The sequence below is a fragment of the Macaca thibetana genome, chromosome 13 (genome assembly GCF_024542745.1).
Source record: "Macaca thibetana thibetana isolate TM-01 chromosome 13, ASM2454274v1, whole genome shotgun sequence".
In the NCBI taxonomy this organism is placed as follows: Eukaryota; Metazoa; Chordata; class Mammalia; order Primates; family Cercopithecidae; genus Macaca; species Macaca thibetana.
The window spans coordinates 39,763,000-39,789,077 of record NC_065590.1 but is presented as its reverse complement, the minus strand read 5'-3'; the positions used below and the strand labels follow the sequence as shown (position 1 = coordinate 39,789,077).

The 26,078-nt window shown below is 39.1% G+C and overlaps 1 long non-coding RNA gene across 1 annotated transcript in view; it reads right to left on the bottom strand.

The window, feature by feature from the left end:
• Positions 1-25,556, bottom strand: part of LOC126934117 (uncharacterized) — a 31,120-nt gene extending 5,564 nt beyond the window's left edge. The window contains exons 1-3 of the long non-coding RNA XR_007718838.1: positions 25,348-25,556; positions 19,122-19,166; positions 1,255-1,413 (exon numbers count right to left, since the gene is read on the bottom strand). This is a non-coding gene — a long non-coding RNA (uncharacterized LOC126934117). The remainder of the gene's footprint in view (positions 1-1,254; positions 1,414-19,121; positions 19,167-25,347) is intronic.
• Between the last annotated feature and the right edge of the window lie 522 nt (positions 25,557-26,078).

Genomic DNA, 26,078 nt, shown 5'->3' with positions numbered 1-26,078 from the left:
GAATTCTAAACCTGAGGTTACAAAAATATAAAAATATACTTTTGTGTAAAATTATTTGCTATCATAGATACCTTCTTAGTATTAGCATTACATTCCATTGTCTGTATTTTTTATTACATTCATTAAACTATATATGACACAGGTCACGCCACAAGAAAGTGAGAATAAATGAGGGGGGCAAGGGAGAGAAAATAAGAAAGAAAGAAAGAAAAGGAGAGAGAAATTGAAAATAATTTCCCAGAACCAGGCAGTAGTAAAGAAGGCCAAGCAATTGCAACAAATGTGTTTAAAAGTCATAAAATGGATTGTTTTTTAATTGGCACTCCATTGATATGGCTGATATCTCTCTGATTAGAATATTGTTACAAAAGTTGTAGGGCTCTAGAAAGGGAAGTCCTCATGCCTCACTCAAAACTAGCTACAACATCAGCATTGCAAAAGGCATGAAATTATTTTTAAAGGCATGAACAAGTTGACAAAATACTGATTTTTTTCACTCCCAAAGAAAATTTTACTTTAATATATTGTGTTGCCTAGTGGCCCACTGGGGGATTTATAATCTGTCTTTCTTTACTTTTTAAAAAACATTTTTATTATAAAAATTTCTTCCAGTCCACATGAAGTATCTTTAGCCATCTCTTCCAGATAAATACAGTGTCTATTTGAATTGATTGAATTCAACGGATTCATTTCATGATTTTTTATTTATGTTCTCCCACATTTAAAATAAATAAGGTTAATACTGATAGAACAAGGCTGTATGGGTCTTAGAAGGATCTATTTTTTTCATCGCAACTCTTTTGTTCCATCTTGCTTAGCAAATCAGATGCTAGATATATTTTGATTAGTTTGCACTTTAATGGATCATGTATGGAGGGTCCACCTTTCACATTGGGGCCATTAATTTTTCTTGAGTCTGATGGAAAAAACAGGTAGAGCTTTTTTTGTGTGCTGATTGAAAAGTGATGGATTATTTTCATGTGGTAAGAAACACAATGTTTTCTTTAGCACAGCAGGATATAATGTTTGCAAGGTCTAACAGTGAAATATTATGCATATCTGCCACTGGCCAGCTGCCAGAAATGGAACAGCAAAATCAGAGGAGATTTTGAATTTGAATCTTAAAACCAGTACAGCCTACAAAAAAGCTAATGAGCAATTCTAAGCAGAAAAAGCTTTTATACTAATAGATGGTGCCCACCATACACGCCTACATTTAACAAGATGGTAAATAATTATTCATTTAAATGTTACCTTGAACTTTATTTCAAGAAAACAAAGATATTTATTCCTGGTAATTTCCAATAGGCACTGCTGCAAGATTTTTTTTCCCCCTCCCAATTCGGAGGCCCATGACATTTCCTTCCTGGTGAAAGTAGAATCATTTTCCATACAGTGTTTGTCCTCTTGTGGCTGAAAAATTGATTCACAGAAAATTTTATTCCACCATTATTTAGTATTGAAAACTGGCATTTTCAAATCAATACCTAGAATTATGAAGAAGCTTTGAAATGTCATAAGAAATAACTGTACAAACATAATCTTAAAAGGTGGGTAAAGGGGATGTTTTGAATTTGCTGAATGTCTTGAGCTCCTTTGCTCTCAAAGTCAAGGATCTAGCACTGGGGATCCTTTCTGTTCTTAGCATTTATTTCTGCCACGATAAACTATTGGTATATTAAGGAAAACACAATCCACATGTTCATTTATAACCAGCTTATCAAGATGTTATTTTCTAGAAATATTTGATATCTTAGTAAATATTTGATATATTAGAAAGTTGGAGCCTTCTTTTCTAGGCTTTAAAAATTTTATTTTGTGTTATTTTATCTTTCTTTTTAAGTGCCAAAACATTTTATTTAGTAGGCATTGAAAGGAATTTGGGTCTATCAGGGCACCAGCTCCACTTTAAATAAAAAAGCTACACAATCAATATGGAAAATATACTATATATTTCGAGAAAATATACATGGTATTACTACCCTCTTGTAAATGGAAAAATCCAATGGGAAGAGACATTTGCTACATCTTGACGCTTTATGTATTTTATATCGCTGTATTTCAATCTCCATTTTAAAGATGGTGTTACGACCTTAAATTATAGGCTTTCACTTTTAAGACCATAATAATCCCCCAGTGCTGCAACTCTGCAGGGAGGGGAACTGATGTTCAGTCCCCTAGAAACATAGCGGGTGGAAGAGAAGAGAAGAGAAGCCCTGATGCACTGTCACAGCTCACACCCTGAAGTCACAATTGAGACATGCCTATGACAAATCCAATCCGGCCATCCCACCTGAGTTACACCGCCAGATGTTCTGTTTTCCTGGAAGCTGCATTAACTCTTCTGGTCCTCTAGGGTACTGAAAAGTAATTTACTGATACGTCACCCCAAATGGTGCTCTTGTGGTCCAAGGTCTGGTCTGTCTCCAAATTGACACAAAGCCTCAAAGACCTGCTCGAAGTAGCTTATAAATTAGGGCACTATGGTTTATCTTCCAGAAACTATTTTCTAAATGTCATGTATCACAGAGTCAGTTTTTATTTGCTTAATAGATTATTTTATTTTATTTTATTTTATTTTATTTTATTTTTATTTTTTTTTTTTTTTTGAGACGGAGTCTTGCTCTGTGCCCCAGGCTGGAGTGCAGTGGCGCAATCTAGGCTCACTGCAAGCTCCGCCCCCCCGGGTTCACGCCATTCTCCTGCCTCAGCCTCCCGAGTAGCTGGGACTACAGGCGCCTGCCACCTCGCCCGGCTAATTTTCTTGTATTTTTAGTAGAGACGGGGTTTCACCGTGTTAGCCAGGATGGTCTCGATCTCCTGACCTCGTGATCCGCCCGTCTCAGCCTCCCAAAGTGCTAGGATTACAGGCTTGAGCCACCGCGCCCGGCCAGAGATCACATAGTCCATACATTAACCTGCTAACAAACCCCCAAAATCTTAATTTAAATTTAAAAAAATGAAGACCCATAAAGTATGAAAAAAAGGCGACATAAATTCAAATGTTTCTTTTTAAGTTTGCTACACAACACTCACACATGACAGGAGATGCACTCTTGGTTTAAAAAAGGAAATCAATTCTACAAGGGCTGCCCATATATTGGAATTATGTTAATTGAATCTGTTTTGTTCAAATGGTAAAAGTTTGACTTATTAACTAGAAATGTATTAAAAATTAGAAATAAAAGATTGAAGAGCCTCAAAGAATATATTAGTAGAATGCTTGAGTACATAAAGTAGATAATGTCAATTCTTAAAACATTTTAAATCTAATACGTTTAATCTACATTTTAAACTAATACGTGAATTACGCTAGATACAATCCAACAAAACTAATAGTGATGTTTAGCCTGCACCGAAACTAAAAGATAATATTTAAAATTTATAGGTACAGCCGGGAACTGTGGCTCACATCAGTAATCCTAGCACTTTGGGAGGCTTAGGGTGGGGAATCACTTGAGACCAGTAGTTCAAGACCAGACTGCACAACATGGCAAAACCCTGTCTCTACTAAAAACACAAAAAGTAGCCAGGTATGGTGGCACACGTCTATAATCCCAGCTATTTGGGAAGCTGAGGCACAAGAATCGATTGAACCCCAGAGGTGGAGTCTGCAGTGAGCCAAGATCTTGCCACTGCACTCCAGCCTGGGTGATAAAGGGAGACTCAGTCTCAAACAACAACAACAACAACAAAATTAATTAAATTTTTTAAAAATTTAGAAGTGCAAGGGAAAATAACTTTAAGTTTTCTTATTTTCACAGAAAATTTTTTTAAAAGGAAAGAAGGAAAGAGAAGGGAGGGAGGTACGGAAACATAGCTATGCTGGGATGCAGAGCTGACATGTTAAATGATAATATGGATGTGTCCACTATGATTAAATTAAGATTATAGAGTCTATTTGTACAAAACAACTCAAAAGAACATACAATATATAGTGCGTATTTGCATATGTTTTGATACTGTATATGTAATATATATTGTAAGAATGAAAAACTACAATTTTTGTTTTTTATGTATCATTTATAATTTTCTTGTTCCTGATGTCCATTTTTCCCTGAGTTGTTGCTCATGATAATCATGTTCCTATATTTTGTATTTGATGATGTTATTTGGTGATTAGCATGTCCTTCTGGTTCATCTATTTAGCCTATACATTCCAAGTGGTGCTGCTTCAGTTGCATGCCATCTTCTCTCTTGGCCTTCACTTTGTCCTCTGAAAACCCTTAAATAGAACCAACTTATTAAAGAAACAACTGGCTTCTCCTGTATTTAATATTTAAGGGGGTAGAGATTTAACTTCAGGGCACAATAACTACACAAAATCCTTAGATAGGTTGTTATTATTTAAATGTTTGAATGAAATTTAATTTGTAATTTAGGACTTTTCCAATCTTTCCTACATTTTATAATATATTTAACCCAAGCAGCTAAAGCCTGAGCATGAGAAAGAATCATTCATAAATACAGACGGTACAATGAAGAGCTCCACTGAACATTGCCCAAGCTCGTGAAGTTGAAAGCAGAGTGGCTGATTAGCTATACACATATTTTTAATAATCACAGAGCAAGCATATTTTGTTACTGCATAATCAGATGCCTTAGGTATGTCAAATATACTTTTTCCACACGACCAAAGTAAGAATTTGCAAGTAAGAAAAGCAATCACAGTTCAGTTACATGCCTGTGATTATAAAATACTAAAACAAGTCAAGTTTCTTTTTCTAGTATCAAATTTGAACATAACCGTATTTTCCTAAGAGCAATTTTCTAGTATTGAAAACCACGACTACCCTTTTGTCAGAAAAAGTGTTTGAGGATATTCCTGACACTGTTAAGGCTTTTTCTTATATGTTCTGGGCATGTTGTCTCTTCCTGAAATATTTTGGTAACTTGTAGAAGTTGAATGTATATTTAAGAATAGTCACTGCCCTCCTGTAAATTCAAGAAACTCACAAGGGGACCTGGATTTTATATATCGTTTGTGCTTTTGAAATCTTAGTGAAACTAAGAGTTTTCAACCCATAAAAAATTTATCTAACACATAAAATTCATTCAAATCTCTTAAAACCTTAAAAGTGATAGACTTCTATTTCGCCCATACAAAAGAAAGTAATAGTGAAATTTTAACTGATACATATTAAAATGCTTTCTTCGTTAAGGATTGTAGTTTTCAATGTTTTTATACTAAAAATCAACTGACAGATCTTTTATGAATATTTGGAAAATCATCCTTAGCTTTTTTGCAGCCCAGCAAAGAGGCAGAAGGAATCATAATATGCATTTTGGAAAGCTGTGTGGTGATAAAAAAGAGTCCCATGGTAAGAGCAGACGGAAAATGGTAGTTATTATTAATTTAGAAAAACAAAAGAGCAGCCCAGCATTTCAGTAATGTGGCAAGTTGTGTGCTCTTGAAGGAGAGAGGGCTTTATAATTGGATTTTAGAGTAATTTAGAAGACGAGATAAGATGTAATGGTTGTGTATTAGAGGTTAGAACGACAACAGAAACCCATAATGTAAGGGTTCACTGCACTGGGGGACAACAGAACAAAGAGAAGCAGCGCCAACCGAAAACGGCCCCAGTGAGAAGCAACAAGGTGAGGCTGGGGGGACCCAGCAAAGGGGGTTCCCGGCGGGTGCCAGCAGGGACGCAGGCTCAGCCCCTGCAGCATACAGTAAGGAGCACAGGCTTTTCTCAGAATGCGTTTTCTTTACTGACCTGTCACTGTCCCACCTCTCCTCCTCCCTACCTGTGAGTTCAGCCTGGCATCTCCTTCTTCCCTGCAGCCCAGCAGTCAGACCTGAGCAGCTGCCACCCAGACTTCCACCCTCAGCAGGCTGTCCTGGGGCTCCATCCAGGGTCCCCTGACACCACCCACACACCCACAATTCCCCCCCATACACACACCCCATATATACACACACCCACAGACACACACATACACACCCACAGACACACACACCCACAGACACACACACCCACAGACACACACATAAACACCCACAGACACACACATACACACCCACATATACACACACCCACAGACACACACACCACACACACATAAACACCCACAGACACACACATAAACACCCACAGACACACACATGAACGCCCATATACACCCACACCCACATACACACACCCCACATACATACACACACTTCCCACACACCCCATTCACATACACACCCACATGAACACATACACATATTTCCCCCATACACACACAGCAACCCACACATCATACACACACTCCCCCTACACACACATACATGCCCCACCCATAGACACCCACAGTCACACCCACTTTCCCCACACACACACCTAACACACATACCCACATATACACATACCCCACACACATACACACCCACAGACACACACCCCACACACATACCCACTCACACAATACATACCCCACACACGTACACACCCACAGATACACACACGCCACACATACACACCCACCAACATACATACACACCACACACACATATACCCCCACATACATACACACACTCCCCACACACACCTCACTCACAAACACACCCACATAAACACACACATATACTTCTCCCATACACACATACACACCCACATACACCCCTCCACACACACACATACACTCTCCCCACACATACACACTCCACACACATACATACCCACATAGTCATACCCACACTCCCCACACACACACCCTACACACATACCCACATTACACTCACATACATGCACACCACTTACATACCCCTCACATACACTCCCCACACATACCACACACACACACATAAACACACACATATACACACTTCCTCTAACACCACATACACACACCCACACACATCTCACATACATACACACACTTCCCACACACACCCCACACACATGCACACCCACACATACACACCCACAGACACACATACCCCATACACACATACACACCCACATATACCCACATCCACATACACACACCCTACATACATATACACACACCCCACACACATACACACCCACACAGACACACATACTTCCCACACACACATACCCACACACCCCACATAATACATACCCACACACACCGCCCACACACATATACACACCACACACAGACACCCACATACATCCCCCAAAACACAAACCCCACACACACAGATATACACACTCCACACATATACCCACATACAGACACACATACTCACGCATGCACTTACTCTCCTCACACACATATCCACCCTAAACACATACCCACATACACCCACCCATACACACATTCCCCCCACATATCCACATATACACAACCCCATACACACACACTCCCCACCCACACACACATCCACACACACCCATACACCCACCTTCCCCCACATCCACACACACCCATCCACACACACACTCCACGCCCCCCCACACACGCCACACACATACACAAACACACTCCTAACACACCTACACACATGCTTTCTACACATACACACAGCACACTCACACCCATACCCCTCCATACACACATGCCCACCACCCCACACAGAGAACCAGGGCCTAACCTCTCTATCTCTCTTCTATCCCAGCAACACTCAGCCTCTACCACTGGCAGACAGAGAAAAGAATCTGAAGAAGAGTAAAACCTGCCTCCACCCACCCCACCCCCAATTTTCATTCCAAGCCTTGGGCAGATAAATGTACTTTTCCACCTGTTCATTGGGGTCCCTGTCCAGAGAATCCATCGCACAGGCTCCAGCTCTCAGGTAAAGGCCTCAGGTGAGAGGCTCTTTTTAGAGTTAAGAATCTAAGCCCGGAGGGGAAATCCTGTTTCTAGAAAGGGAGAGCTGTGTTGCTGGTGGGCGGTGGGAAGAGATGGGAACCTATGGGGTTGAATTCCTGCCCAGTCGCCGGCGCTTGGCTACCCCCTGCTGGGCGGGAAGCTCTTGGCCTCAGACTCACACCATTATGCTCAGGGTCAAGTCCACTCCCAAGGCTTGGGACAGAATCCACTTACTTCCTGTCAAATTGTTATCACGCGTTGCCAACGTGAAGCTGGAGTGTGAAGTTACCTTCCAATCCCCAAGAGGTATTAAAGGGTTTTTTTTCCCTCTGAGCCCTTTGTATGCCAGTTTAAGCAGAACAAATCTATTTATTTTTTGTGAGGATCAGTTTATTAAAAGCATGCACGTAACTCAAATCGTATAGTAAAATGATGTTAGGCTTTGTTGAGCATGAAAAGTGTTCTCGCTCAAGCCCCATTTCCAACCCTTCCGAGCGTCATTTTCCCCTGAAGCAGAACATAGGTTATGTTAACAGGACCTCAGCCCAAAGGCCTAAAATCAGCTTAGCTCCCAGGTTTTCTCCAGCCATCCCTTCCCACAACCCGCTCTTTCCACCTCTCAGGAAAACCCCAGCTACACGATGTAGAAAACTGGCACATATAAGCAGACGGGGAACCTATTTTTAACCAGATCAAGTTTTCAAATATAGATTAACACTTTTTAATTGTCCTATAAACTATTATTCTTAAAGTCACTCTTAACAAAACCCAGACTTGCAGAAAGTTCTCTGCCATAACTGTAATGTGTATACACTATTAAGATAGTTATGAAACCTCAGACACATTTGGAAGACGTGGCTTAATAGTGCCTTTAATACAAAATAAAATAAAGTAAAATGTAAATAAAAAGGGATTAGTTGTTATAAGCTGTGACACAGCTGCAGTGACAGAAACTGAAGAAACATGTAAACAGAGAGTGCTTTTAGTCACTCAGTGACCCAAATGTCTTTTTCAGACTCTCACAATTCTAATTCTGACACACTCATTCATTTCATTTATTTTGCAAACCAAGCAGAAATGAAATGGACATTCAGATTAAGTAAACAGGGGCTTTACATATAGCCACTAAGCTGCCAGATAGACAACTTTTGGTTTACATGGAGTGTAAGGGTAAAGAAACAATGTCAAAACTGCATCCCTTCTTGCATTTATTGGCATGAAGTGAAAATCCAAATATATTCACCAACAAATTAATAAAGGGTGAACAGGCTGCTAACCTTGCATGGTGCGTTAAAGTGTCAGAGCACTTGAACTCTACATCATAGCACAGCCTCGGAAATAAACATAAACATTTCTCTCTGTCAGAAGGGGGTAAATAAATTAGGATTTGGCTAAATCTCTGGTTGTTTTGCTCCCATGTTGTGGCCTAGAATAAGCCCTACACTATTTCCAGCTGAAGTTGACTCCACTTGATACCTTAAGCAAATGAGAGAAAAGACAGGGGTGACAGTGTAGGAAGGAACTGACTTGAGATTCTCCTTTCTTATTAGTTAACGGAGTTGTCAGTGAGTGAGAATGCAGGATACAAATTAATGCCTTTTCAAAAGCCTTCCCTCTAATCCTATTTTTTTCTTAATGATCCCTTTGTCAATTACTGTTGTCTGGGTGTAGCCTTATAATAGTCATGTTCAGATTGTTTACCAAGGTTGGGTGAAATGGCAGGGTGGGGGTGGAGGGAGGGAGGAACAAAGAGATAAGCCTATCTCTGATAAGCCTAGGAAGCTCTTAACTGAATTTAAGTAACCCTTCCCCCTTCCTCAATGGGAAAAACTTGCCAGCCTTCCCACCAAGTTCTGCCAGATGATACTCAGTACTTTCATCTCAATGCCTGCTCAGCAAATGGAGTGATTTCTCTTCTCTAACTCTTGCTATCTGGTGACTCCAACCCCTTTTTTCTTTGAGCCATTTCCTCTTTCCATTTTTCTTGAAAAGTTTTCTTAAATCCATACACATTAAACTAATAATGAAAAATGGAATGTAAATGCTATGGTTTGAATGCCCCCTACAAACTCATTTTGAGATTTAATTGCCATTGTAACAGTATAAAGAGGTGGGGCCTTTAAGAAGTGATTAGGCCATGATGGCACTGCCTTCATGAAGGGATTAATGCTGCTATCACAGGACTGGGACTGGGTTAGTTATTGCAGGAGTGAGTTTCTGATTTAAAAAAAAAAAAAAAAAAAAAAAAAAGATGAGTTCAGCCAACTTCCCTCTCTGTCTCACACACACTCACTCACAATATCATGCCGTCTGCCTTAGGATGACCCTTCCCAGAAGCTGGTGTCATGTTCTTGGACTTCCCAGCCTCCAGAACCATGAGCCAAATAAGATTCTTTTCTTTATAAATTACCCAGTCTGTGGTGTTCTGTTATAGCAGCAGACACAGACTAAGACAACAAGCAAAACTTAAATAGCAAAATGATGATGGAAGATGAAGGACTCTGAAGAAGAGAAAAATCAATGGGATGAGAGAACATTTAGGCAGCTTCAATAACAAGATGAAATGTGAACAAATAATAGAAAACATTATTTGAGTGATTATTATGTATCAGACACCATTCTGAATATTTTTATATGTATTATATCCTTTCACCCTCTTTATAACCCTATGAGATGACATTACTATCTCTACTTTAGAGGCAAAAATGTACTGAGGCCTGGAAAAGTTAGAATTCAATCGCTTATCAGTGGTACAGCTAAGATTTGACTCTTGACCAGGGACTTGTAAAACTATGCTATGCTAATAGAATAGGAGAATGGGTTAAGAAAAACAACAACAAAAACAAGCCAAACAACATTGCAAGCCAGCCTTTTTAACTGGATGGGTTTCATTGTTATTCAACTGTGGAGTCACATTTGCAAACATTCTTAACCAGAAGAAACTGTGACTGCTCCATATCCCAAAGAATTCAGTATTACATAGTCCAATATACATATTCATGGTCTCAAAAAATCCTGAGCTACATATTAAAAGGTCCATGAGAGGCAAGTGAATTCAAATAACATAGGAAAGAAGCACATGCAGATGCAAAAGAACTATCCAAGTAAAAAGTCTGAACTTCTGTCATGTGATGTTTACACTCAAAATGACCTAGATGAGAGGGTAAAGGGAGGTTACATAATCAAGTGCCTACAACAGGAGCACTTCTAACAATTTTGAGGCCTGCAGCAAGAAATGAAGGCCCACATATTTTATGTTTTCATGTTTAAAAATGTATATAGTCAAGCTAAAAAATGGTTAAAGTAAAATTCTATCCTCCTATGTAAATTAACAACTGAAAAGGACAATTTTTAACTTAAAATTCTTGGACTACTTCAAATGTTGTGTTAGAATATGGTAACATGGAGTGAGTTGGTTTGTATGTGGCCTCTGATCCCAATTCAAGTCAATCCCATGATGCCCATGTCTCTTCTGACCTCTGGATGTATTCTGTAACTCAAGTATCTCACTCATCTAACCTGTGCCCACAAGGCCTCCACTCTAAGCACCCCCTTGGCCACCACTCAAGCCTAATAGAGTGCACACTGGCATCACAGTCTGCAGTCTGTCTTTAGGAGAGACCCAGGGAGAAACCATGCAAGCTTGGCATCCTCTGCTCAGAGACTTCCAGGAGCCTTGGTACCTAGAGCAGGATGTAGTCCCTTGATGCTTAAAGTGTAGTCCACAGCACCAAGGGGATTGTTAAAACTTCAGACTCTCAGATCTACTCTGGACCCCTGAATTAGAATCTACACTTGGCAGGATCCTCAGGTGTTTCATATAAGCACATTAAAGTTTGGGAAGCAGTGAGCCAAAAGGGAGGGTGGCTGCTTGACAGGTAGGTCCACTTGTCCCCAAGAACTCCTCACCTTGTAGGGAGAGCCATGGCTGGGCGTGGGCCAGGATGGAGACAACTAAAGAGTAGCACTAGGACAGGATCCCTTCTAGCTCAGGTCGGAAGCTCAACAACAGATTTAATTACATTCAGGAGGGCAGTAGGCCTAGTGTGAAAACATATGCTGACCCACAAGGGGATGTCAAGGATGGCAGCCCTGCCTAACGGGGGCAGCCAGTGCTCAACTATAGCTCACTGTGGCCTGAGGTATACTATGCTAGCTATGGGGTGAGGTCAAATCATAGGTGGAATTAATATACTAGCCTGGTAGTTCTCATGGTGAGTGGGAAAAAAATAGGTATCAGAATCTGCTGAAAAGGTGTTAGAAAATATTCATTTCCCTGCCTCCACCCCTGAGAAAGTATCTAAAATTTTGGTTGAGGAAGAAAAACATATATTTTTATTTTTAAAAATCCCAGATCATTTTGATTCATCCTCCCTAACCCCTGCCTCCACCCTTGCCATGTTAAAAATTATTCTGGACAACAGAACACAGTTAACTGTTTCCATTGATTGTCACTGCTTAAGACCTGGGGTTGGGCTTGGATGAAGCTGCTGAACTGCCTAATCCTTTCTCAGCCATTCTCTTGTCACAAGTACACATGTGAACAAAGGTTCACTCTCCATCTTTACATGCCAAGTGAAGCTAAAACAGACACATGGTGGAATTATGAGAGAAAAATTCCCAGACCATTTGGTCCCTGCATGAATCTCTACAGGAAATGCATCTCGTCCTGTGCATCTGGGTTTTATCAAAGAGAAGGTTTATTTCTACCCAGGATTCTGTTTTTGAATAGCTATATTCTTCAAAGTAGGTGAAAAGACAAAAAAAAAAAAAAAAAAGACAGAAAAAAAAAAGGTGGGGGAAATCTAAAGTAAGGTAACATAATTATTGAAGAATACTGAGGCAATCACTTCTGTTCCTTTAGCCACATTCCTCTGTGTGTATAATTACACAAATATTGTCCAAGTCATAATTCAAAAATAATTTATCTTTGACATTGGAACGCAATGCTACTTTTTTCTTTAACAAATATTTATTGAAAATATACTACATATTGGGCACTTTCACATACATTATTTTATTTAATCCTTACAATAACTCTTTGAGTGAGGCATGTGAGCAGTCTAAGACACAGAGAGAATGATTGACCTGTTCAGATCATTTATCAGCAAGTTAGTGAGAGAATGTCTCCAATTCACCCAGTGTTCTTTCCACAACAATACTTCTTTTACTTCATTATCTGGCCCTCCACAAATATTATCTTTCATTATAAAAGCTTAGCCTATGGAGAAATCACAGTCTAAAAATTTAAATATTTCTGTCAAAAGACCTTTTGACATACATTGTCTATTTCCCTGTCTCCTAAATAATGCATGGTGAACATCAACTTTTTCCTAATAATTCGGTCATAATTTTTTACTGTGCTATATAGTAGTATAAATGTTTATATCTTTTTAAAATTTTGTGTCTCTTTCCCCCTCAACTGTTACATGTCAAAATAAGCATTAGGTAGGGTCTGAGTTAGAGCCCAACAGGTAAAGTGCATAGAATTCATATAAGGGCTTTGTGATTATTTCATGGGCTGGAAGAACTTTTTGAATTCCAAATTTGGGAATAAGATTGCAAGTGAGCTGACTTCTAGATAAATTGGGAGGTAGCATTTGAGGTCCTGGAACAACAGATTCACTTACTTAAATCAGTCTCATTTAAGAAATTCCTGAACCACATGAATAGTTAGATATAATTTCTACCACTTCTTGAACAATAGAAGAAAGAGCAGAGTCTAAATAGTTCAGAGTACAGATTCTGGAGCTAGACTGGGATATTATGTCTTTGCCATTTCCAAGAAGTGTGACCTTAAGCAAGTTATGTAACTTCTCTGTGCATCATTTTCCTCACCTGCTCTTAGGAGTTCCTATGAGGATAAAATGGATTATTCACATTCATAAAGCTCTTCCAATAGTGCCTGGTATGTAGAAATTGCTATTTGCTCATAAAATAATATAGACAGAAGTCAAATTCTGATGGGAAAAAAAGTCACAGATAATCCTAAAAGTGTATAATCAAGGATCAGCTACATAACCATAATGACTCTAGATTTGAGGCTCCCATTCCCTGCCATTCTGTGTGTGATGCCTATTAAATGGGCCCCTCAGAAGTAAGTTGCTTATTTCTAGTGAACTCTATGGCTTGTGGTAACACGATCCATCATGAGATGCTGCAACAGGCTGACATTTTCCACATGTAAATCCTTCACTTTGTAATGTAAGAGCAATTACTTTTATGAACAAAATCTTTTCAATCGACCATTTCAAATCCTTGTCTTGCCATGTCATAGTCAAAACATCTGTCCATTAAAGCTAACGTAAAAGTATATTAAATGAAGTGTGTTTGGTTTGGGACATCTGCTTCTTTCTACTGGTATGAGAACTATTCTAAATTCAATGGATTCTGTCTATAGGGCTTTCATGAAAACTTTTTAGTCATATTCATGGGGATTATCAAATAGCCTACAGTTTTGATTACTGTTTCAGGTTCAAATAGAATTCAGAGTTCAACATGAGACTCAATCAAAATAACGACAATAGTAACAACTATAACACAAAGAATAAAAATCTTTGCCTGACACTTTTACATAAAGAGTTTCATATATTGATGTTAAGTATTATATAAATATGATATAATGGCTTGTACAATAATGAGGACTCTATATTTTTAACACTATTGATTTTTTTTATGTTCTTCATTATGCATTCTTGTTAAACATAGTCATTGTTTTCATACTGAACTTAAAAAGGGAAAAGAATGAACAGAGACTGAGTTCAGGAGACCATGATAGGCCTGGATTTCAGATCAACCCAGTAGCTTTACCTCTTTTCTATGTTGACTTCTTACTGGAAGCTGAAATTATATGAACGTTTGGATATATTATTAATAAATATATCTAGAGCTTGGTTATAAAGTTTTGCCAGATGTAATTAAATTTTGAAGAAAATATTTTTTTTAAAAAGTCAAGAAAATAGCTTTCAACCAACATTTGGCTTATAAACAAAGTAGTTTTCTAAAATAACAAAGCCAGCCATGTAAGCCTCCTTGGCCATGGTATTCACTGATCACTTTCCATATTTCATTTTCTTTGCAATATATCCACAGCAAATTGTAGTAGAAAGAACAAAGAACTTAGGGTCTGAAAAAACTCTGTTCAAGACCTAATCAAATCCTTATCAATCCTTGACTATATGAATTTGAGCCAGTAACACAATCTTCCTTCTCAGTTTCTTTAGCTCACAGAGTCAACACACGCTGCCTCTTTAATAAGATGGAATGCTGGTGAAAGTTGCAGCATATGAGATTTTATGCATTGATCAAGTGCCTACTGTGTGCTATGTTTTATTCAAGGCATGATTGATGGTTAAAAAGAGCCCCAATGAATCAAGCTTTCTTCGGTGCATGTCAGTTAAAAAGTGAATTTGCTGTTCCTCTCCTTTAGAGGTGAAGTCTGTTTTCCATCACTTGAACCTGGGCTAGCCTGCTGATTTGCTCTGACTAACAGAATGTAGCAGAAATGACTTTCTAGGACTCCATACCCAAGCCTGCTTTTGCTCTTGGAGCCCTGTTGCCATGCTAAGAAGTTCAGCCCATCCAACTGGAGAGAGAGGCCACATGGAGAGAGGGAGACCCTGGAGGATGTGAAACCACATAGAAAAGGAGGTCCCATGACAAGCACTGACCCACTTCACCTCTAGTCAGCACTACATAGAGCAGACAGGAGCAGACCCTCTGAGCCCTGCCCCAAATCCTGACCCACATGATCATGAGCAAAACATGGTATAGTTGTGTTAGGCCACTAAGATTTGGCATGATGTATATTTGTCGGTATATAACTGATACACAATTCAGTATTTTCACTGTATTTGCGATCTTCAGAACAACCTGTTGAAATAGCTATTATACCCATTTTACAGAGAGGAAGTTGTGGATCAAAATAATCTGATAATGGGCCAGACACTGTGACTCATGCCTGTAATTCCAGCACTTAGGGATGCCAAGGTGAGTGGATCACCTGAGGTCAGGAGTTCGAGAGGAGCCTGGCCAACATGGCGAAAACCAGTCTCTACTAAAAATACAAAAAATAGCTGGGGATGGTGGCAGTTGCCTGTAATCCCAGCTACTTGGGAGACTGAGGCAGGAGAATCGCTTGAACCCATGAGGCAGAGGTTGCAGTGAGCCAAGATCATGCCACTGCACTCCAGCCTGGGCAACGAAGCAAGACTCTGTTTAAAAAAAGAAAAGACTGATATTGGATGTACAGACCACTTCACAAACCCCTGAAGTGTCCTAACTGACAGGGAAAACATGAAACTCTCCCCCGCTTGTGAAGGAGTACACTTAAAAAAAACTTTCTATATAAAAGTATTGTTCTGCTTCATGCAATGATTCAGAAACCCCCTAAACATTCTCAATAAATCTCTGTCATTTCCCAGTGGGCTAAAAGCCTATTGCTAGGTCTTGGAGACAACAGACTCCAGTTTAATGTAAGTTCCAGGACAATCAAAACCATTTGTATTCTAACAAAATGTTCAGTTTCTCACATTAATAGAAACAAGACTCAAGTTTGGATCAAGCATTCTAGTCTTTTGATTCAGTTGGCCTAACTCACAGGATTTTAGAGCTGAATCAAAGCTTAAGGTCATGTGGTCCAAACCTCCAATATCAGCCAAAAAGTTACTCAAGTCTATCCACCCAGTTCATGGCAGCAGGACCAAACCAGGTATCTGATTCCCAATCCACTCAGCACTGCCTTTCAGACACAGTCCCAAGGTCCCTGAGTCATTGCAGAGATCACTTAGGGCAGGATTACCTACTTCCAGAATTTTGGAAAAGATAAATAATTGCATGTCCTCTCATATAACAGTTTCATCTATTTTCACTAATAGGATTATGTAGTCATTTAAAGCTAGATCTAAAGTCTTTCACAAAAGAGAACATCTGCATTATTTATCTTTTAAAAAAATACCAGAATGACTTTTAAAATAACATAAAGAAAAGTGCACAAAAGGCATGAATGGCATGTGATCAGATGAAAGGATGATTTAATTGGGCAATATGTGCACAATTCTCAATTCATTATTTATGATGCTTGCTGACATTTGCAGTGAAACATCAATGTTACCTTCTTAGTATAAAATGAGTGATTGGGAGGAAATGCCATGCAAACTAACAGAACATCTTCAGCACATATCTAATGGTAGCAAAAAATATATATATATTAAAACATCCCATCATTAACTAGTTTTGTTTTCATAATGTTCATTCTGCTTCATTTGTACATCTTTTAGCAGCAAAAGTTAAAAACAGAAGTTGCATTCCTGAAGCCAATTTTGCTAAAATATATTATCTTGTTATGAGAAAAAGGACTCTTGTGAAATGAAAAGCAAGCAAACAACATCAAGAACAGCTTTATTGGCTCAAGGACTGGGCTGACCCATGGAAAATATCCTGGAGATTTTTGTCCTAGTCCTAGAGTGCATATGTATTTCTTGCCTTGAGCTATACCTTACACAACTGAAATGTTACTGTATACTTCAAGTATGTCTTATATTCTGAACTAGATCAACTTCCATTAGAGTAGAGACTGTTCCTTAAACATCTTCCTTCATAGTGCCTACCAAATTCTATACTTCTAGGTAGAAGTAGAAAATCTGCTAAGAGAATACAAGAGATATTTAAAACATGTTGCCCTTTTTTCCCAGGTAATAACAATTGTATGATGTACCACCACCCTTCTCCCAAGAAGGAAATCAAGGGCAGACAGTAACTCAAGGTAGAGCATCTGTAATTAGAATGTAACCAATCCCTGTAGTCTGCATTTTAGCCAGGAGGGATTTTAGTTACTGAGGCATCTGCAACCTAGAGAGGGCTCAAGACGTCATTGCAATTTAGATATACAAGTTGTATATTTTGGGAGCAGGATTACTCCTTTAGTGTAGCCATATTTGGTATTGTGAGCAGAGAAGCAGACATTTTTAGACTGAGAGTGGTGAGGGAACGAAGCATTGAAATTACCCAATTACAAGATGACTGACTGCCATGTCTATTCTTGTATACAGCTGAATCTGCCATCGATCCTTGACTTACTCTCCATGACCCAGGAAGGAGGAAGAGAGGAAAAGAAAGAAGAGGCATTGACCTGAATTAGCTAAATAACACATGCAGAGTTCACATAGCCTCTCCTCTAGGGTGTGCCAAGGTCTCATGTTAGTCTGTGTCTTTTTTTTTTTTTTTTTTTTTTTCAGTTAGATATTTGCTCTTCTACCAGAAAACCTTTCTATTGACAAAGTAACAGAAGAATACATTTTAACTTGAAGTTTTTCCACAAAGCAGATGTCTTTTCTTGTGAGAATTGGCATATTTTTAGCCTCAGAATAATCTCTAGTTTCATATGCCTAATTAAATTTTAGAGGTCCTCTGCTTAAATAAAGATTTATTAGCTGTTAAAGTTGTAGCATAACTCTTCTGCCACCTACATGCTATCCTTGAACATATTTACAAGCAGACTAGCTTATCACTATAAAAAATATGGGTGATTTAATACTCAGATGTTATTGGTGTCAATTACAAAATTCAGCTTCACAATAGAGCTTTCTGAAGATACTGTTACTTGACTTTCAGACTGTCAATTTACTTGAAGAAAGAGGGTGTGTGAATTTCATTTATGAAGTGTGGGAACTAGTTAAGCTAATGAAGGCAGTCAGCAGTTCTGGAACCCTGAAAATAGGGCCCAAGAAAGGTTACAAGCTGTGCCATGTACAAATATGGTCCCATCACTAAAAAGCCTTCTCTTTGTGGGTGAATGCATGGGCACTGACATTCATGTGAGTGTTTAGTGGGACACACAAACTCACAGACATATCAAGCATCATTGTTTGAAAAATACTTCCGCCCACCAACAGTCTTGACATCTTCCATTATTCCTAGGAATTTTAGCTATAAGTTTGCCAACCTTAAATTTTGTCAACGTATCCAAAATATTCATAATTAAATGCAATTTGGCAACATTAGCAAAATCCCAAAGTCCTATTTCACGAGGACACGTCTAAGTATGGATTGCATTGTGCCTACATCTCAGTGGAGTTACTTGATCTAATCAGACTTTCAGAATCAATGCAGTCAACACAATGAAAGTCCCCATTGACCCCAAGGTTGAAACATCCCTTGCAGAAATAATCAGAACACCCTGGTCTGAGGATAGAGACTGGGTAGAAACAAGATGTATGTTTAGCTCTTTAATAAAGGGATATTTTGAAAGATGTAACTTCTATTTTCTAATTCTCATGAAAGAAGAAACACTTTTAAGCTCTATTTCTTAAATCCTCAAGCTCAGTTGCCTTCCAGGCAAGAACCAAAATACTTACATTACATTCAGCGTAAGTTGAGGGTCAGTAGACTGACGTTCTACTCTAGAAAATAAAAAGAGACAGAAAGGTGACAGAATTTGAGCATTATAATTTAAATGACCTTTCTGGATCTTGTAGTACTATAATCCAAAGACTGAACACAGGTTCTTCTAAATAATTTCCATAAAAATATTTGTCCATGTATTTCCCCCCATCAGAAAAGCGTTCCAATCTTTGACTAGCAATTTTATGTAAAATGCTTTTGGGTTTTATGTATAAATTTTAAATATAACTTTGTTACTTCACTGTCAGGTTTGATACATACAATTTCTTATACATTTGGAGTTTACATAAAATTAGAGGTTTTGCCTCATTGTGTTTACTTAACTTCAAACACACAAAAAACAAACATGTTTTGTATGTCTGTGTTAGCCAGTCGGGGACACGAGCCCTTTTTCCCTCAGGACTTCAATTCCCATACTATTTTCATCTTTACTGATTCATTTGTGGGCCAAACAATTTCACAGCATGATTTATGGGCAAAAACACATTTGCTCTAAAATAATTAAAACTTTTCAGAAGGAGTAAATTTGCTTTTCTTTAATTTTCCTTGTCTTTCATGGCCACCTGATGCTCCACGCAACATACAGGTGTCAGCAATTGCAAGGATATCATGGCCAGGTGAGGTCATCTCAGACTTCATCAACCTGCTGGAAAATTATGAACTGTCTCTGTTGAGATTTTAGCAAGTTTCTTCCTTCAAATATCACTTCAGATGCTAAATAAAAAGCAACATCTATAAAATAAACACATTTACTCAGGCAGGTTTCCTTGATTTTTATTGCCAACTTGTTTTAAGAGTACCATAAATGCCACAGAGAAAGGGAAAAGAAAGCCCAGTCTGAGACACAAAACGCATGTTACTATCTATCAAGATGTGAATTGTTAATGTTGCATCTCATTTAAAGGGAAAAAAAAGTACTGTATAAATATGCGTGTAAGCACATGATTTTCCAAGTGGTTTAATCACTTTATTGAGGTATCTTTTAACTCATAACAACAAAAAAAGCTATTAAAAAATCCTACTAAGAAGTAAACTATTTAGATAGTCTTCAAGACATAAACATGTAGATGTTTGATTTTGGAAATATAATTAACACATAGAGTTTAATTTATAATTTTAAAATTGCTGTGTATAACAAATTGTCATATTTTATTTGGAATCACTTGACTGACTTAATTTGCTTGATTAATAATAGTAAGAGACAATAGGAAAATAATATAGTTTTATAATATTCAGGATTAAATTATCTATATTTAATAGCTGAATATTCTGTGTTTCTTTAAAATATAGAGTGCTGACTACATGAAATTATTTAGTGCAAGCTATTAAAATGGTCGTTCATTTAGAACGTGTACTTTGTTCTTCTATACTCTTACAAGCATTACCTGGGGCTTTCTTAACAGATTGTTCTGATAAAATTAAGTCAAAATATGTATCAAAATGTTTTTTGTAAGTTGTATCCCCATCTAGAAGTGAAAGAAATCTAGTTTTACATTAATGGCACGTTCCTCACCCACCCCTTCTCTACTCTCTTTCCCCCCATACACAATTTTGGGAAGTGTCCTGTGGGTGTCTGACATACATTCTTGGTTAAAATATGACACCTACCATTTTCCTCTGTATTAGAAAGGGTTCTCCATGCAACAGAAATAGAACCAATAAGAGATATATATTATATATATAATATAAAATTATACATATATACCTATATATACATATTACATATAGTCAGATTATAGATAGAGATAGAGATTGTGGGACTTTTCCTTAGTTCAGTTAAAGATGGGGTCCTCGTCATACCGCCATGAAAATTTAGGCTCGCAGATGATTTGAAGAGTGGGAAAAATGGGATTTATTGTGCGAAAACGAAAAAAGGGGGAAACAGAGACTCTTAGCAAAGTGAGAGTGTTTCCTGACCATGGCTTCCTGCCTCTCAGCTTGAATCCCAGGTACCACCCAGGAAGAGGAGGAGCTAAGCTCCTCCCCACTGCAAAGGGTGAGAACTTCTGTGGCTCCACCCCAGTGCTCACTCCTCCCAATGCATAGGCAGACTGAAGTTTGCCAGGGAGTCCTTCCCACCCGACTGTCTCAGATAGATAGATGATAGATAGATAGATAGATAGACAGACAGACAGACAGACAGACAGATAGATAGATAGATAGATAGATAGCTACACAGACAGATACATAGATAGATAGATGATAGATAGGGACAATTATGGGAATTAGTTCATGCAATTATAGAGGCTCAGAAGCCCCACAATCTGCTATCTGCAAGCTGGAGACTCAAGAAAGTCAGCGGTATAATTCAGTCTGAGTCCAAAGACCTCAGAACCAGGGGAGCCACTGGTGTAAGTTCCAGAGTCCGAAGGCTGCAGAACCAGGAGCTTGATGCCCGAAGGCAAGAGAGATGGATGTTCCAGCTCAAAAAGAGAGCGAATTCACCCTTCCTCTGCCTTTTTGCTCTATTTGGCCCCCAGTGGATTGGATGATCCTGCTCACATGTGTGAGGGGATTGTCCTTATTCGTTACTGATTCAAACATGAATCTCTTCCAGAAGCACCTTCTCAATCACACCCAAAAATGTCCTACCAGCCCTCTGGGTATTCTTTAGCCTAATCAAGTTGACATATAACATTAACCATCATATCCTCCGTTCCTGCTTTAATCCTCTCTGAAAACGTCTCCTCAGCTGCGTTTGAGTGGTATGGAATCACTGCTGAGCCTCCACTATTGGTGCCAACAAAGACCTCAGTGATGCCAAGGTAATGACACAGATACCCTCCAAGAGCATCCTGTCTTTGTTGCTGTCTGTGATACCAACGTTGTGTGGGGTCCTCCTGAGTTTCTTGTTTCATTGAGCTGCAGGTTAGCCTACTGTTCATTGCTTGAGCCCTGGAATTTAACACTTGAATGTGCTTTAACCTTGTCATATATTCTACCCCTCTTGTTACACTCTCTGACATAACTATATTTCTATAGATTTACCATAAAAAGAGATCGTTCTGACTTTATTTTTGCTTTACTATAATTTACTGACAAGCCCTTCTTCCTGGAACTCAAGTTCAAGTCTATGCAGGCTGGACTGGAGGCTATCTTTTCTCTCCCAAGCCTGATGCCATTTGATAGCTCAGCTGTGCTTTGGTGATCTTTCTTCTTATGATGAAGTTTTTCCTAAGAGATGTCTTCATTCCTTATGCATAGACTCCTCTAAGTGCATTTACAGTTCTTACAAATTTGCACACAAAAATTTCCATCTCCAGTAAAAACGCATAAAGTCAAGATAAGACCTCCCTTTGACATGTGTATTTTAAATAATTCTCTGGATGTTTTTCTTTTAAAAATTAAATATATAATGGGTATTGAGTCGTCTATAGGATTTACTGAACTTCATGAAAGAGCTTGCACCCCAAAATACCCTCGTCTTTTCTATTACTCAGTGTTAAGGGATGGAAAGTGTCTCGATGTAGTATCTTGCACTTTCTTCAGCTTTAAGATGCCTGTTTTGGGTTTTTTTGGTTTTGTTTTTACATTTTAACATTTCTAAAATCAAGAAATTTCTTACAAACAATGTGTACATTTAATGCTTGGGGTTTTAGTTTTTGTATCCTTGAAAACAATTGAAAGTATGTCTTACAAATGATGATATCATTGAATCAAGAAAATATAATAATCAGTTTTCTACTATTTCTTGGTTCTTTTCACTTGGAAACTATATTTGGCCTGAGATGTATCCAAATGCACAGGTATTAACAAGCAGTAACACACTGATTTAACTGAATAATTAAGGAAGTGACCTTTTGATGCAATGATAGAGACAGGGGGCAGAGAAATTATAGGCAGAAAAGGGTGGGTCCCTGACAAAACCCCACCTTCGAGCCAAAAACCCTAAAACTGTGGCCCAAAGTGAGAACTTCTATCCCTGTTTTCCCACTTGAATGTTGCCTTTTCCCAAACTCCCCATGGCCCACCCCACCCCTCATCCTGTGCCTATAAAGCCCTCAGACTCAGCCAGCAGAGAGGAGAAGCAGCAGCTGGACATCAGGACTATGGCTGGACATCAGAGAAACATGGCTTGATTTCAGAGGGACAGCATGATGACATACCTTTGGAGAAAAATCTGGTCAGAGACAGCCGGACTTCAGGGGAAGATTACCCACCCACTCCATTCTCTTTTCAGCTCCCCTTCCTGCTGAAAGTGACTTTCATCAGCAATAAAATCCCCTGCATTTACCATTCTTCAATTCATTTGGTGCAACTTCATTTTTCCTGGATACTAGACAAGAGCTTGGGAGCCATAAGTGTGGATAGAAAAGGCTGTCACACTAGCTCTTTGCTTTTGCTGGTGGAAGGCAGCCACCTCATGTCAAAAGGCAGAGGGCCTACTGAACTGTTAACACTTAAGCTGTCCACAGACCAGACAGCAGAGCTAAAAGAGCACTGTAACATGCCCTCTGGGGCTTTGGGGGTTGCAGGCACACCCCACCTAGATGCTGCCACAGAGCCTGCAGAGACTTTGCTCCTGCCGGTGCCCGAAAGCACTCATTCCAGCTCCTACGCCCACTCACCTGTGCGCTCCCTCCCACAAGGGGTGGAACACAGCAGATGCACATGAGTGGAGTTTGATCCTGCCAGCACCAAAGCAGCTGGCTGGTTCCAGTGTTCATGTGCTCCAGTGCCTGCCTCATTCACTCGCACACTCCCTCCTGCGAGGAGTTGAGAGTGGTGGGCTGAGTAAACAAGACACCTGTGTCATGAGTCCCCTGAAGGGGTCAGGGAAATATACTGCTTCACTTTGACCTAGATACAAATAACATGACTGAGGAAACCTAATTAATGTAGTATAAGATGTTTACATGGCTGAAGATGGCCTGCTGGAGGATTTGGGATGTGTGAGTAGAACAGAATTGTTCATATTCTTGATGTATATGCTGGGTATTATTATTTTCACGTGAGTCTACACAGACGTATATTATCCTTATAATAAGCAAACAAATATTTTGCATGGATCACCTTGATTGTCATATAGGAAGGTTTTTTAGAGAGTGGTGCTAGGGTGTCAACATCATATATGTGATTTTTACACAGACCAATAATCTTTGTCCTGCCACATGGCTATGGACTGTACCTTGATATCAGTCTCCTGTCTTCAAAACTTGCCCTATTGGTTTTAATGGGTTTCTAATAATAGAGTGTAAATAAATTAACATAAGTCAACTCACACTATAGAGAAATAAAAGAGTCTCCAAGAACATTCTGTAATTAGGCTCTTCTTGACTTGGCACTGAGGGTAATAAATTGGCTCTTCTGCTTCGGACTTGAGTTATGTGGTCAGAACATTCTCTCAATTCTTCATCAGGCTTGGAATCTTTGTCACCTACCCATTAAGTCATAGATCACCCCTGGTCAGCATTGGTCCCCTCTCCTGAACAGGAGGCCATGATGATGAAGTACGTGGATTGAACAGTATTGATGTGGCTTCTGATCTGTTGCCTATTGAACACGTGCTCCAAAGGGTGTCATTTACAGAGGATGCAATGAGAATGTATATCCTGAAGATGTATAATGTGGTGATGGGATACTGAAATTCATACTGTTCCAGATATATCAAAACTCTGCTAGTCATACCACATCTGATTTAAACTCTTTCATCTTTATTTTTGCTAGCTTAACAAAAACCTCTGCAAGTTTCCAAGTCTCATTCTAACTTGCAGTAAAGCTCCAAAGAGCATCCACTTTTCCTCTTTCAACTTTTATTACATTGGGTCACCTTGGCCTTTGAAGAATCTGTGTGATTAAGTGTAGTGTTATCAAATACTAGTCCCTGAAATCACTGCCTCAAAACCACCTGGGATCAAAATATGGATGCCTATTCCCCACCACAAGCCCACTCAATCAGAATATCCAGAGGCGAGGTACAACCCAAAAACACCCCTTGTTTAGGAACTACTGATTTAGTGAGACTACCAGCAGTACACCTTAGAGCAGTAGTTGAGTACAGTAGCAGTTTACTCATGCACCTACCGGTAGTAGAAGGCATGCAAACTGCCCTTCCTGAGTAACCTAGAGACACGCACAAGAACCAGCTTCACCATCATTATGATTCTCTATCTCTAACTGAAAATGACACTTGCTTCTTCATAGAGGCAAATAGGTATTCTACTACAAGCAGGTCCTCACCTTAAAATTTTGCTCGAGGCTGCAGTGAACTATGATCATGCCACTGCTCTCCAGCATGAGCTTCAGAGTTAGACTCCATCCCTAAAAAGAAAAAAATGAAAATTTTGCCAAAAACAGGTAGACACAAAAGACCCATCAGTCAGAAGCCAGCCCTGTCTGAAAGAAACCACCACAAAGACCATCTGATGTTTTATTAGCAGCACTTTGCTCAGCCCCTGGTTAAAAAGCAGTTCTCCGCAGCAACCCAGTTTTAGTTGTCCCCAGGGCTCTGGCTTGAAAAGAAGTTTGACATTATATTTTCTAAGCCAAAGGGGCACTCCTAGCATAGAAGCATCAGACCAGACACCTGGTCAGGAGCATTGTAACTCATTTATTTCTCACTGAACAAGTTATTATCCTTTCCTTTTTGTCTGAATTGCTGTCCCTAGATGCCATTCCCATGGGTGGTCTCTACCTGCACATTGCTCTACTCCTGGTATTGATAGACCCACATGCCATGCAGCCTGAGAAGAAACATGGTTTGATATCCTAAGGGGGCAATTTCTGTCCTTGGGGAAGAGCCGGCTTCCACTGCTGTGCCTTGCCTCTCATTAATGTTCCAGCTAGGTCTCTTTACTGCTCTATTTAACTGCATCCACTCCATTATTGATCATATTTTGTGTAATGGTAGATTTGCTGGTGAAAATGATGATTATGCTGTAAAGAGAGGGCAGTGTTCAGAATCTCGCTTC